At 34.5% G+C, this 15018-nt stretch overlaps 1 pseudogene; it reads right to left on the reverse strand.

Moving 5' to 3' along the window:
* Positions 1 to 1558: 1558 nt before the first annotated feature.
* LOC134474083 (AP-4 complex subunit sigma-1-like) overlaps positions 1559 to 15018 on the reverse strand; it is a 43753-nt pseudogene continuing 30293 nt past the window's right edge.

Here is a 15018-nt window from a genome sequence, read left to right on the forward strand (position 1 = left end):
GTCATCTTGTTACACCAGCTGAACTGAATCAGCATGGTTCTGGGCACGGAGGGCCCACCTGAGGATTGCTGACAACAGCATAGAAGGAGAATGGGAAGGGACAATGGTATGCTGTTGATCCTCCTGGATAAGTTTGTCACACAGGTTTTCCTGATATGAACTCAGTCGTTCTCATCGTCAGAGGAATGCTGGTCATTGCTGTTGCTGAGGACACTGCAGTTCTTTATGGGAGAGCTCTGGTTCTTACCTTGAATGTTGGTTCCGGGCTCCAGCACAGCTCTCTCAGCCTGCTGGCTCAGATCCTTCCTCCCACTGGCTCAGACTTTCTAGTTTCCACCACTGGTCTTTGCATCTTCCCAGTGCAGATCCTTGGTAAAGACTTGCATATCATATTGTCATGGGCTCTAGACCTCCCTCTGGACTCATGGAGGACATCCTAGTGGGCTGTAGGTCTTCAGCTGGACTCATGCAGAAAACTGCCATAAAATTCAGTCTCTCAGCTGGATTCTCTGGGTCTATAATTTGTAGACAGAGCTCTGCATTTGACTCTTTGATTAACTATAAAATAATCCTATAAATTATGTGTCCCATATTAAATATTTCCCTTGTAAACCCTGACTACAGTACCCTCCCAGAGAATCCTGCTTTCTGCAGGTCATGGGCCTCACACTTCAGCTCACATCAGCTCAGGGTTCTAGTTTTTCCCAGTAGGTACTTTTGAATGGTACCCAAAAGTGACTGAAACTGCCTGAGGAGTCTTGGGCTTAGTTGCTAACTTGTCACTTCTCGCACTGAGCCTCAGGGCTTGTGGTGCTCAGAGGAACGCCCTCAGTGGAGTGTCTCTTTCTGGAGGATATGTTTGTTTTTCTGCCATCCTTAGGGCTACTTTTTGGTGGGCTGTGTGTAGGTTGCAAATACTTAAAAAATTTAAGTTCCTTGTCTCGTATGTAGTATTGAAGTTCAACAGAACCTCACTGTCTAAAAGAAACACATGACCCATATATTTAATTAATTTTTTTTTTTTTTAGGGCTGGGCATGTGTAGCTCAATGATAGGGTACTTCCCTACAATGTGTTAGACCCTGGATCCTATTCCCAACACTGGAAGAAAAAAAGTAGAAACAAATGAGATTAATTACATTTTAATTTACCATTTTGAAAATAATGTTACTTAACGTATGATTAACATGAACAATTAATGAGGTAAAGAGTAAATTTCAAGCTGGGCATAGTGGTGCATGCCTGCCATTCTAGCACTTGGGAGGTTGAGCCAGGAGGATCTCTGGGAATTTGAGGCCAGTGTGACCCACATAGTGAGTCTAATGTCAACATGAACTACACAGCAAGATTCTGTCTAAAAAATAATAATAATTTGCACAAATATCAAAAATACAGTTCTCTATTTAGGAACTATGAAGAATAGCTGTTTATTATGTTTGGAGGAATACCCCATTTTATAATGTGTGGTCTTACGGATTCTTCGCAGCTGCAGATGTTGGGTGGTGTTCCACGGTGCTCATGTTTCCTGTAAATCCATGTTGTCTACCAAAGCCTTCCAGTCAGCTTTCTGTGATTTTATGAAGAATTACTAGAAAGGGCAAGAATTCTTGCACTGTTAGTTTCCACAGTGCAGCCATTTAATAACATCTTATCCAAAATGACGTGTACTTTATCTAGATTAGATTATGTCTAGCTCACTCATTTGGCTGAAGTACATACCTAAAACTTCCACACAATTGTGAATGAATTCATAAACAGCCATACCATATTCAGTGTCAAGAGGGACAGGTCTTCATGATCTGTGTTTCCAGAAGTGTATACTTATTAATGTCCACATGTTCCTAGTACTTAGAAAACTGCATTTATCCTTTTTTACTCGTCATAAGGAAGAATTTTACCACCTTTTTCCTGCCCAGTGCTTTTCCAAATATGTTCAAAAGTTAGAGCTATAATTCTGTGACTCAGCTGGTGATGGTCCCTTTGAGGGCTGTTTCTAGAGTCCCCTTCCCCCTTTCCCATAGATGCCTGTTCCTCAGCCATCAGTGCTGCGGCTTGCTCAGTGCAATGGCTTATTCAGGGCAGCCATTTTGACTTTTTTAATATTCATGTTAATCTTATGAACTTGAAATGTAACTATATCACATTAATATTAAAATTTATATAACTTTCAAAATGTAAGTGAAAATGCAACTGTGATTTTATTTTTTATGTTTCTTTGTAAGTAAGACTTTGAAGAATGAAGATCTGAAACTCTTTCCTGAAAAATGGAATTTATGTATGGGTACATTAGAATTATCTTTCGGCATTCTAATTAATTAAAGATTTATCGTAGTTGGATTTAGTCATCTAATCTCAGGTAACATATTTATATTTAACAATATAATATTAAGATAAATATATTTCAAATAAGACTTCATTGACATAATTTTTGTTTTAAAAATAGGGTAAAAAAAATGAATATTTTTTTCTCTCTGCAACTTTACACTATAACAAATAACTAATACCATCTATGTGTAGCTTGAATCTTCAAGTGACTTTAAATTTTATCTTTAAATTTCATTAGACCAAAGCATTCTCAAAGTTATTAGCTTCCAACCAATCACTTAAATGAGTTTATCGAATCCATCATCTTTTCCATATTTTTTCACATGAATATAAATAGAGGTTCTTTGACTCATTTTAATGGATGTTTCTGGCAAAGTGCTAAAAGGATATGTTAATTAATTGACTGCACTCAGTGTTATGTGTACTCTTGCCATTTGGGATTTTATTCCAAATGCTTAATTTTCTCATCACACACGTTTTATTCATTGAAAATATATGTACCAAGAAGCAAAGAATCATCTTATAAAGAGATGTGAAGTTATTGGGGTTATTGGGGTTTTTTTGAATGGTAGTTTTTTTTTTTTTCTTCATTTAATCCATTAAGACAAGATGATGATCTCTGAATTTTGTTTTAAGTGATTTTGTCATTTTTGAAGCTCAAAATGCAAGTTAAACATTGTTATATATTTTCAAAACTATAAAAGATATGCCCATCAAAAATAAAAATATCATGTATATTAGTAAATGCAATCATCTTAAGCCCTTGCATTATTCAAAACCACTGAATCTACAAAAATGAATGAAATCCAATGACCAAAAGAAAGAGCAAAGGAGAAAGCAAAGTGTGATGTGAACCAAAGAAATATTTCCTGAGTAATAAATGAAAAATTAATTTCTCTATATCTAAAAGGAAGAGATAAAGTAAATACGTTAAAACAATTTGGAAGTAAAATAAATGACTTCAAAAGAAGACCTGAATTTAAAAATTTGCCAAGACTCTCTTTATATGATATATTAAATACAAATTTAAAGTTTATAGGATCACTAATATAATCTTTGTTTATAATAGTTTCAAATTTTGCCTATAATCCATAATGTATTTTTCATATTTTAAGTATTTATGCACTCATATTGATTTAAATATTACTATAAGATAGAAATCTAATTTTCATGCATAAACCCTTGATTTAAATGAAAGTTACAAATATTCTCTAGGATTAATTTGAATTTGTTTCTAAAATATATACAGCACATCTCTTCTCATGAAACTACATTATTTTAATGAATATACGAATCCTTTGTTCTTCTTTATGTGCAAGTGGTTCCTGTTGTATTAACTGATTAAACCCTTATGATTTTTAAGTCTTTCTGAACTCTAAAAATTTGCAATTAAAAATGCTCATGTTATGGAAATGAGAACAAAGATACAGGTAAATGCATACTAATTTTTTTCAGGTACTCTTATTGTCTGAGGGCTTATTATAAAAAATATGTTTTAACATTTCACATCTTTTCCTCTTATTTTCTGTTTCCTTGTTCAAATTAAAAATTAGGATATTGGCAGACTTACTGGAGGACTGTGATTCCATGCTCTGTGCCCTTTATTACATCCAACAGTGTGAACCAGCTGAAAGACAGTGAGTTTGTAATTCAGGCCTCAACCGTTGCATTCTGCAGGGTGGGCTGGCTGGAAGGGTGTAAGACTGATGGGAACCCCAAGACCCAGGACATAGATGCACATGTACCTCTGGAGAGTAAAGTAATCTGATGCAAGTAACATGGAAGCATCGGAAGAAGTAGCAAAGAGACAGCAGTTGGACTTTTGAAGAATACCTCCAGAAGTCTAGTCTCAGCCACAGCATCCAGAGGCAAAGATCAGCCCCATACCCAGCATATCTCTGGGATGCAACACAGACATTATCACAGAACTGTAAACACCAGCAGAAGAAACTGAACATAAATATCCCATGAACCTGCCAGCCATCATTAAGGACCCAAAGCCAGTGCAGGCCAGGTACAACAGTTATCCAAGCTCCTGCACAACTGCTACCATTGAGGAGCCTCAATGTAGCTGTGCTTCTGGAGAAGCTAGCACTGTACCCCACTGCCTCCCTGGGAAGAACAGAAGAAACTCAGGTGCCTGACCCAGTAGCCTAAACTGTGGACTGTGAGCCAACATGGGAAATGCCTGGTACTCCACAATCAGCTCATGAAGAGGAACCCAGGAAAATGTTGTCAAGATGAAGGAGCAAAAGACGATCTCAGACCTCCAGCCCACATAAAAAAGTCTAGGAAACATAGAAACAGAAGAAACTGGAAGTTGCACAAGTGAAATGTTTGAAAGGATAGCAACCAAAGTAAAGAATCAACTTGATGAAGCTGTAAAAGTAATTATATCAGAAATAATATCACAATTAAAAGAACAAATGAGATATGCAGTGAAAGAAATACTGCTGAGCATATATGAAGACATAGATAAAAAGAGGAGCATTGGAAAATGATGGAAACTTTAGATGAAAAATACAAGAAAAAACATGCAATGCATGAAACACATTCAAAGAGGTATCCAGGAAATTAAAACCTTCATTACAAGTTAGCAAAAACCATTTGAAAGAAAATGAAGGTAGATTTTCAGACTTGGAAAACAAGATTGCAGTTGACAATGGCTACAAAACAATAGAAAGAAAAACACTTTAAGACTGGTAGATGTAAGCAAAATAGCAGAAGTCAGCCCAAAAAATATAAAAACTATTTACAAAATAGTAGCAGAAAACTTCCAAAGCATGATAAAAGATCTGACACATAGATAACTGAGATTTATAGAATTCCAACTAGCCATAACCAAAGTAAATACACCCAGATATAATAAAGTCCTAGAAACTCAGCACAAGAATAAAATATTAAAAGCTATTAGAGAAAAGGAAAAACACATCAAAACAATGTAAGACCTTGCAATACAAACAATCAAGACAATAAAAGTTTGTAGTGAAATGTTTTTGGTCCTGAAAGAAAACAACTTCCAAACCAAATTGACATACCATGCCAAACTCTCTTTCAAAATTGATGTAGAAATAACATGCTTCCATGATAAGAAACAACTGAAGGAATTCATGACCACCAAACCAACCAACCAAAGAATGTTCAGGGATATTCTAGAGAAAAATAAAGATGACCATGGTTCCAGGGATAGTAACAGAAGAGGATCACTGAACACTGCAGGCAACAGAATGGAGGGAAAAATGGGAGACCAGGGGTAGGATGATAGTGTGGTAGAAATAAGCTGGTGTATGCTGATCATAACCATTAATGTAGATGGCCTGAAGTCACCAATGCAAAGAAACGTGGACAGAGTGTATTGGGAGACAGGATCCATCAATATGCTACATAAAAGAAACAAATTTGACTCAGAAAATTCATGGACCAAAGGTTTGAGGAAATAAGGCAATGCTCCATGTCTCCACAGAGACCCAGAAAACAAGCAGGAGTAACTTGCTCATCAATTGCAGAATGTGTAGGAAAGCTCTGGTATTCTTATACAATGAAAAACTACTCAACTGTGAATAAGGATAACCTTGTGGCACTTGGATGCTATTTGAGATCATGAGTGAAATGGTCTGGACTCACATGGGTGATCAATTTGTTGTTTTTAGTATAGAATGTTAGTGGGATCCAAAATTACAACAGATATTGGGACGGTGATAGGAGAGGAAATGTTTAAAAAGGGAAAGTGGTAACAACTGTTAATTTCCTATCACCTTGTTTTGAAAACTTTTATCATTTTTATTTTTCTGTTTATTTTGATTTTGTTCTGTTCTTTTTTATTTTATTATGTCTTATGATATAGACAGGTACTTTGAAGATAACATCAGGCATTATGTTAGCCATCGATTTCTATTATCTTATTTTTAACTCTTGTATCACCCTCATTGCTTTGTTTTGATTGACTTGTGTTTCATTTTATTTGATTTTATTCTAAAACAAACTAAGCATATTCAGATATTTCTTGCTTACTTAAAGATAACATGTATAATGTGGGTTATAAGAATCAATTTAATGTCATTTTCCAAAACTTTGCTGTAAATATTGCTAGTTTAATTGTTGAAAATATTTTGATTAACTTTATATGATAAGATTCAGCTTCCATCATTGTGACATTTTCATTTTGGCAGCTATGAGATATTTAGATCAAATATGTACATATAATTTATGTAAGTATACAAAGTGCATTAATATGACAGTTTTAAGAAAGATCTTGTGAAAAGTCTGACATTAAATACAATTTTACATTGTAGTACAAAAGATGAGAGCATTCATATTTTGGTGCATATAGGCAAATTTAAATTTCAAATTGAAACTTGTTACTTGTAAATCCATTCATATTGCTTGCCTACATAAGCATTTGATGTGAAAAAAATCATGCCAACATGAAATTTCACAAAATAAATGTGAAATAAATAGAACTTTCCTTTCTTCATTTCTTAATAAAATGTCAGTAAACATACATAAATATGAATGACTACGAAGCAAAGATTGAAATTTTTTGAAAATTCTGGATAATGTTTGACTTCAAACCAAGTATTGGAGCAACAAGGTAATATAGAACAATGCCACTTTTTTGTAAATAAATTTATTGAAAGATAGATATATCTTTCACTTTCATGCTGTCCTTCTGTTTTTTTTTTTTTTTAAATTTTATCTAAGGAGAAAAAAAAAACAGAAAAAGAGTAGAAATAATACATAATTTCAAAAAATAAACTTAGAAGTCACTAGTTGATAAATTATGTTTTGTCCTCTTAGAAATACTTGTTCAAGTTACAAATGTAGAGCATACAAGGTGGACTTTCAAACTGCAAGACTGCAAAAAGTTCTGTTCAATGATCCAACAAAAACCTAGAATATGGCTAGCAGTCCTACATACTTAAAAGTACTTGCAGTTATATCCTTTAGATCACTTTTTTTCCCTCTCTTTTTTACACTAGCAATTGTACATTTTTTATTGTTCTACATTTCTTATTTTTTACACTAGAGACATAATGTGATATTTATAAATATGATTCTTATATTTAACTAATGAGGTTAGTCTCAAGTTGTCTGGCTTTACCTATGAAGACCTCAAGATTGTCCTTTTTATAGCTGAGTAATATTTCATTGTATAAAAATACCACATCTTTTTTACCCAATGTACAGTTGATGAGCATCTTGGTTGTTTCCAAGATTTAGCTGCTACAAATCGTGCTACTATGAATATGGGTACACTCACATCACTGTGATATGACATTTTCAGGTTTTCTGGGAATAGATGAATTGAATGGAACTTCCAATCCTGGTCTTCTGAGAATTCTCCATAGTTATTTCCACAGTGGTTGCATCAATCTAAACAGTCCTATCAACAGTAGAGCAATGTTCCTTTACCTCCCCAGCCTCGCCAACATTTGTTATCAGGTGATTTCTTGAAGGCAGCTATTCTTTCTAGAGTGAGATGAAATCTCCAAAAAGGTAATAAGAATTGTGGGAGCAACAAAACCCAGAATGTGTAATTGTCATTGTACAAAAGAGAGGAAAAGAAAGTGCTCTAAACGATATAACTGCATGTATATTTAAGTGTACAATATAGAAAATGATATCACTGAGTTTTATTGGATCATTGAATGGAACTGTTTGCAGTCTCACTGTTGGAATGTCCACTTTACAAGCTTTAATTTTGTGACTTGAACAATTATTTCTAGAATGACAATATGTAATCCATTAACTAGCGATTTCCTACTGTTTATTTTTTTTCTGTAAATCTGTATAATTAGTACCCTTTCTCTGCTTTTTCTTCTCCTTAAATAAAATTTAAAAAAAAAGAAATCTCAATGCTGTTTTAATTTGCATTTCTTGAGTGACCAGTAATGGTGAACATTTTTTCACGTATTTATTTGCCATTTGTATATCTTCATCTGAGAACTGTGTGTTCATCTCAGATGTCCATTTTTGGAGAGGGTCTTTGAATTTGGGGGGCTTAATGTTCAATTCTTTATATGTTCCGGATATAAGTTCTTTGTCTGAGAGATTGCTAGCTAATTTTTTTTTTTCCTATTTTGTGGGTTTTCTTTTAACTCTGTTGGTGATTTCTTCTGAAGTGCAGAAACTTTTCAATAGTATGAGACCTCAGTTGTTGATACTTTGAAGTGTTTCCCATGCATTTTGCATTTTGTTCATGAATTCTTTGCCTATCCCTATGTCTCCAAGATTCCTGCCCATCTTGTCTTCCAGTAGGTTTATTGTTTCTGTTTTAATATTTAGGTCTTTGATCCATTTAGGCTTTAGTTTTGTTTATGGTGATAGGCATGGACCTAGTTTCAGTCTTCGGGATGTAGTGAGCCAGTTTTTCCAACACCATTTATTCAAGAGACTATCCTTCTTCCAGTGAACATGTTTAGCCTTTTTGTCAAATATCAGGTGGCTGAATGTCTGTATAGTTGTACTTGCATCTTCTAATCTGTTCCATTGATCCTCAGGTCTATTTCTTTGGCAGTACCATGCTGATTTTATCACTGTGCCTTTGTAGTATAGTTTCAATTCAGGAATTGAGATGTCTCCAGCCTTGACTTTGTTGCCCATAATTGCCTTTGTGATTCTAGGTTTCTTCTGTTTCCAAATGAGTTTTAGCAGTGTTTTTTCTAGATCTGTGAGGTATGTTAATGGTATTTTGATTGGAATTCCATTAAATCTGTATAACAGTTTTGGGAGTATGGCCATTTTTACAATGTTGGTACTTCCTACCCAAGAGCAAGGAATATCCTTCCATTTCCCAATATCCTCATCAATCTCCTTTTTCAGCATAGCATAATTTTCAGCATATAGGTCTTTTAAATTCTTAGGTTGATTCCTAAGTATTTCATTTTTTTAGATACTATTGTGAAGGATGACATAACCATGATTTCTTCTTTCAGCAAATTTTTGTTTGTGTACAGGTATACTATTAATTTTTGACCACTGACTTTGTATCCAGCTTCACTGATGAACTTGTTTAATACCTCTAGTAGTATTCTCATGGTGTTTTTTGGATCCTTTATATAAAGAATCATGTCATCTGCAAATAGTGATAATTTAATTTCTTCCTTTCATATCTTTATTCTTTAATTTCTCTCCCTTGTCTGATTTTCCCTGGCTACTGTTTCCAGAACTATATTGAGTAAGAGTGGTAATAGTGGATATATTTGTCTTGTTCCTGATTTTAAAGTGAAAGATTTCAGTTTTTATCCATTTAGTATAAAGTTGGCTGTTGGTTTGTCATTTTTATAAGACTGAGTTAGAAATCATGTATTCTGAGTTTCTGTAGAGTTTTTTTTTTTTTTCATGAACATTTGTTGGACTTTTTGAAAGCTTTTTCTGCATCCATTGAGATTACAATGTGGTTTTTGTTTTTAGTTCTGTTGACGTGGTATACTATATTTATTGATTTGCAAATACTGAACCATCCCTGCATTCCTGGAATAAATCCCACTTGGTCATGATGTATAATCTTCTTGATGATTTGCTGCATTCTATTTGCCAGTATTTTATTGAGAATCTTTGCATCGATGTTCATTTGTGAGACTGGCCGATAGTTCTCCTTTTTGCTTGGGTCTTTCTCTGGTTTTGGTATGAGAGTAATACTTGCCTCCAGGAATGATTTAGGGAGGATTGCTTCCTTTTCAATTTCATGGAAGAGTTTAAGGAGTATTGGCATCAAATCTTCTGTAAATTTCTTGTAGAATTCAGCTGTGAATCCATCAGGACCTTGGCTTTTCTTTGTTGGTAAGTTTTTAATTACATTTTCAATTTCAATACCTGATATTGTGTTATTCAAAATTGCTATATCTTCCTGATTGAGCTTTGGTAGTTCATATGTTTCTAGAAATCTGTCCATTTCCTCTGTGTTTTCTACTCTATGTGAGTAGAGAGTTTCAAAGTAGGTATTCATGGCCTTTTGAATTTCCTTGGGATCTGTTATTACTTCCCCCTTACAATCCTTAATGCATGAATTTGGGGTTTTTTTCTATCTTTTTCTTGATAAGGTTAGCTAAAAGTTTGTCAATTTTGTTTATTCTCTCAAAAAATCAGCTTTCTGATACATTAAATTTTTTGTACTTTTTTAAATTTTCAATTGCATTGATTTCTGCCCTAATCTTTACAATTTGCTCTCTTTTGTAAGATTTGGGTTTAACTTGCTCTTCCTTTTCTAAAAGCTTGAGATGAAGCATTAATTTATTTATTTGTGCTCATTCTGTTTTCTTGATATGACAATTTATTGCTATATATTTCTCTTTTAGACTGTTTTCTTTGCATCCCACAGATTACATTATGTTGTTTCTGCATTTTCACTGAATTGTACATATTGCTTTATTTCTTCTTCAATTTCATCTGTAGCCCACTGGTTGTTCAGAGGTTGTTTAATTTTTATGTATTTATGCAGATTTTGTGATTTCTTTTGCCATTAATTTCCAATTTCAATGCCTTATGGTCAGATATTACACATGGGACAATTTCAGCACCTTTGCAGTTACTTAAGAATGTTTTATGGGTTAATATATGGTCTATTTTGGAGAATGTACTATGTGTAGATGAGAAGAATGTGTATTCTTATGTGGTTGGGTGGAAAGCTCTGTAAACATTCACCAAGTCCAATTGCTCGCAGTTATGATTCAGTTCTATTATTTCTTTGCTGACTTTTTGTCTAGTTGGTCTATCTCTTTGTGATAAGGGGCTGTTAAGGTCCCTGGCATAATTGTGTTCTTGTGTATTTGGTTTTTCACGTCCATTAGTATCTGTCTTATATAGTTGGGTGCTCTTGTATTTGGTGCATATATATTTATAATTGTTAGTTCTTTCTCTTGAATTTTTCCATGAACGAGTATATAGTGACCTTCTTTATCTCTTTTAATCATTTTAGGTTTGAAGTTCACATTGTCTGCAAATAGAAGATATTTCTGCTTTTTTTTTTTTTTTTTTTTTTTCTGGGTTCATGCTTGCACAGAATACTGTTTTCCAACCTTTGACTTTTAATCTATGAGTTGCCTTTTGGTTCAGATGTATTTGTTGTATATAACATATTGTGGGGTCATGTTTCCTGATCCATTCTGTCAGCCTATTTCTTTTGATAGGTGAATTAATTATTATTACTATTATATGTCTGGGAGTAGATTTATGTTGGTTGTGACTGTTTGGCATTCTATATGCTTCACTTATGTGCATATCAGATTTTTCCCCATGTTTGGGAAATTTTCTGCTATTACTTCCATGGATATTTTAGCTATGTCTTTTGCATTGACTCCTGCATCTTCACTGATGCCTATTAATCTTATGTAGTTACTCTTGCATCATCTTGAAGCTGCTGGATTGTCATTTCATGCTGCATTGTTATTTTTAAAGTTCTATCCTTTCATGATTGCTAATTTTGATCAGGTCCTCAAGGTCTGAAATCCTATCTTCAGCTTCATTTAAACGGTTTTGCTAGCTTTGAATAGAATTTTTTTGTTTCTTGAATGTCTCTTTGAGTTGGTTTCATGAATTCAGCTTGTTTCCTGTATTGTTCATTCAAGGTTTCGATGAGTTTCCCATGCTCCTGTACTTTTTTCTCTATTCTTCTTTAGCTGTGCTCAGCAACTCCTTTACCAAGGTTGTTATTTCCATCTTTACATGGGAGAGTACTTCAAATTTGAATTCCTCTAGCCTCATGGAGTTTTATTTTATTTTATTTATTTATTTTTATTTTTATTTTTATTTATTTATTTATTTATTTTTGTATTTCACTTGCTACCTTTTCAGAGATTTCTGGTGTGTTACTTTTGAAGTCCTCTGTTTCAATGCCTCCTGTACTTGCTCCTGGTGGACTAAATGTTCGATATTACATTTAGCCATTTTCCTCTTTCAAGTTAATATTTGGTCTTTTAATCCCACTAGTGTCAACTGTTGGTAGTGTCTATATTGGGATCCTAATGTAAGGCTGATATTTCTGTAATTGCTGGGTCCCTCAACGGAGAGGTGGGCCAGTCACCTCACATCCCACTGCAGAGCCTGTTCAGTGAGTCCTATATTCTTTTTTGACTGACAAGCCTATAAGTATTGACATAGGTCAAATTTTAGTTCTTGCTATTTCTTTATCTACAGGTTTTTCCAAGTCACCAGTGTTTGTGTCAGCTGAGGTCCTACTGTGTCACTATTGTGTGTCTTTGTGTCTCAAAAGCCCTTTTGATTTTCTCCAAGTTAGGGCCCTTATTGACACACTCTTTACCTTGCCTGATGTTTTCTGTGTGGAGGAGGGAGTCATCCACACTTTCTCAGACTCACAAAGGTCTTACAGTTAGTTGGAGGGAGCTTTACTACTGGCCCTATTTACCCACTTACACCTCTATTTTAGGAGTATACTCACCACACTCACTGGACCTGCTGAGATCTTCTATTTGGATGAGGCAGTTACTGAATCTCCCTTCCAACTAACACAGTTAATCCTCTGTAGTCCAAGATTCTGGGAGAAAGGGTGGGAGCTGAAGGTCAACAACAGTTCTAGGTCCAGGAGGTATGAAGTGCCCCCAAGGGGCCAGCAGATGTCCTGGGTCCAGCATCTGCTGGGCTTGGGCCAACATCCCAGGCTGGTGTGGCATTCCTCAGTGCCAGCTGGAGTCATGCACAAAGTACACAGCTGCATGGGCCAAGGTCCCACAGCAGCACATGTTCCCCAGCACTGGTGGGATTCGCATAGGAAGTGTACAGCAGCAAGGGCCAACATCCCAGGGAGGCATGGTGTTCCTCAGTGGCACCTGCAGTCGACAGGAAGGACACAGTTGCACAGGCCAAGGTCCGAGGGCAGCCTCCTGTCTGTTTTCATTATAAAAGCTTTAGCTTCAGTAGTTACAGAAGTGTCCAAACTTTAAAGAAAATATTTTTATCTGTTTTAGTAAAGAAAATTTATAGATCAAAAAGCACCTATATTAGTCTATCTACTTATGAACTTAAGTAACTACTATATAGTCAAAATCACTATAATCCAGAAATATAATAAAATATGGGAACCAAATGCAGATTGAAATGGTACATCTTCACTTAGTTTATTTCAACTTAAAATTGAACCATTTTTATGAGATGTATTGGATTCCATTTTATTGAAAATCATTTCTTACAATGCTTACAGTGAGTTCAGTAATTGAGAAGATTCACTGAGATTCCATGGTGTAGAATCACATGTTTTCAGTAAAGTTGTGTGTGATACAGCAGAAGGAAGACTGCTGAGTAACGATATGTATCCTGATTTCTTGAAAATGCTGCTTGGGTCATTTTTTTACTCCTTGAGAATATGTTCATTAGGAAGATTTGGGTGTAGTGTTTCAAAAGCAAGGGAATTGTTTCTTTTAGGAAAAAGTAATGCAGATGGTTAATGGTGTCATTCTATTATCTAAAGAAAATACATCTATCAATAGGAAAGTGCCACTATAAAATTTGTTTTATAGGTTCTCAAAGATCAGAAGACTGAACCTTGAAGAAAACCTAGAAGTGGTGACACAGTTCCAGTGAACCATAAAATTGTAAAATACAGAAATAATTAATTATGTTCTAGGAATATCATATGGTCTATGTCAGGCTGAGAAATTTGTTATATTTTTTAAAAGTGGATTATTCATTTACTACAGAATATAGATTCTTGTTCTTCAGTTTGGTTGGTTGGTTTGTTTTTCATTTGTTTGTGGTGTTGCAACCAAACTCATGTCTTCACACCCACTAAGTAATAACTCTACCCCTGAGATATACATTTTGTTAATTGTGTGTTTTTCACTGAATATGTTGAAATGTCTACCATGGTAAGGAGGATGACTGTCCTACATTTCTCCATGGTTCTTTAATGGTGCCAGCAATTAATAATGAGTTGATTATTTTGAAGTGGGGAGAGCAAATAGTAACTGCAGTGTTCTTCCTGAAACCACATGACAAAAGGCAAGTATTTTTTTTACATACTCTGTTATGTATAATAATAGGCAACTTGCTTCTCTGCCCAGTAATTCCTTCAAATTCTAGCAGCACACAATAATTCAGAAGCAGCTGGAGAGTAAAATGAAACAGCAATTATAGAATAATTATTATTCTCTCCTTTACCTAGCTTCATTGAGGTTCATATTACATCACCATAGAAACCACTTTGAAAAACACAAAAATGATATTTGATTTTCTTGAAATGTGAAACATATCTGAGTTTCTAATATATTTATGATCTCCACGGTCAGATCTCCCAAGTGAAAATTAAATCAAACCCAATTTACAGAAATGAAAACTCACCACCTTAAAACAAACTGCAGTTTATTGGATATTAGTGGCTTCCGATCTTTACAATATGAGATTTAAAAAAATTACATTGCAAAGCAATTCATTTTTATGGCTATACATATTATTTTAAATACAAACTTCCCAGGGAAAAACAAGTACTCTGTGCCATCAAATAGCTTTCTATTCGATGCTTTAAGTACATTGTTTTCCATATCTTTAATTTAGACAAAATTAATATGCACTTTAGTATAGCAAAGCTTTGAGACCTGTTTGCGTTAGTGTCTTTTCACATTGCTAGGACACAATACACATACCTACAAGACTAAAAAAAAGAGAGATTTGTTGTGCTCACAGTTTCAAAGCTTTCTATCCATGATGAGCTGAATTCAAGGCAGGAACATCACAGTGGATGGAT

This window comes from Cavia porcellus, unplaced genomic scaffold (assembly GCF_034190915.1).
Source record: "Cavia porcellus strain 051 isolate PalLab524CR breed Dunkin Hartley unplaced genomic scaffold, mCavPor4.1 scaffold_30, whole genome shotgun sequence".
In the NCBI taxonomy this organism is placed as follows: domain Eukaryota; kingdom Metazoa; phylum Chordata; class Mammalia; order Rodentia; family Caviidae; genus Cavia; species Cavia porcellus.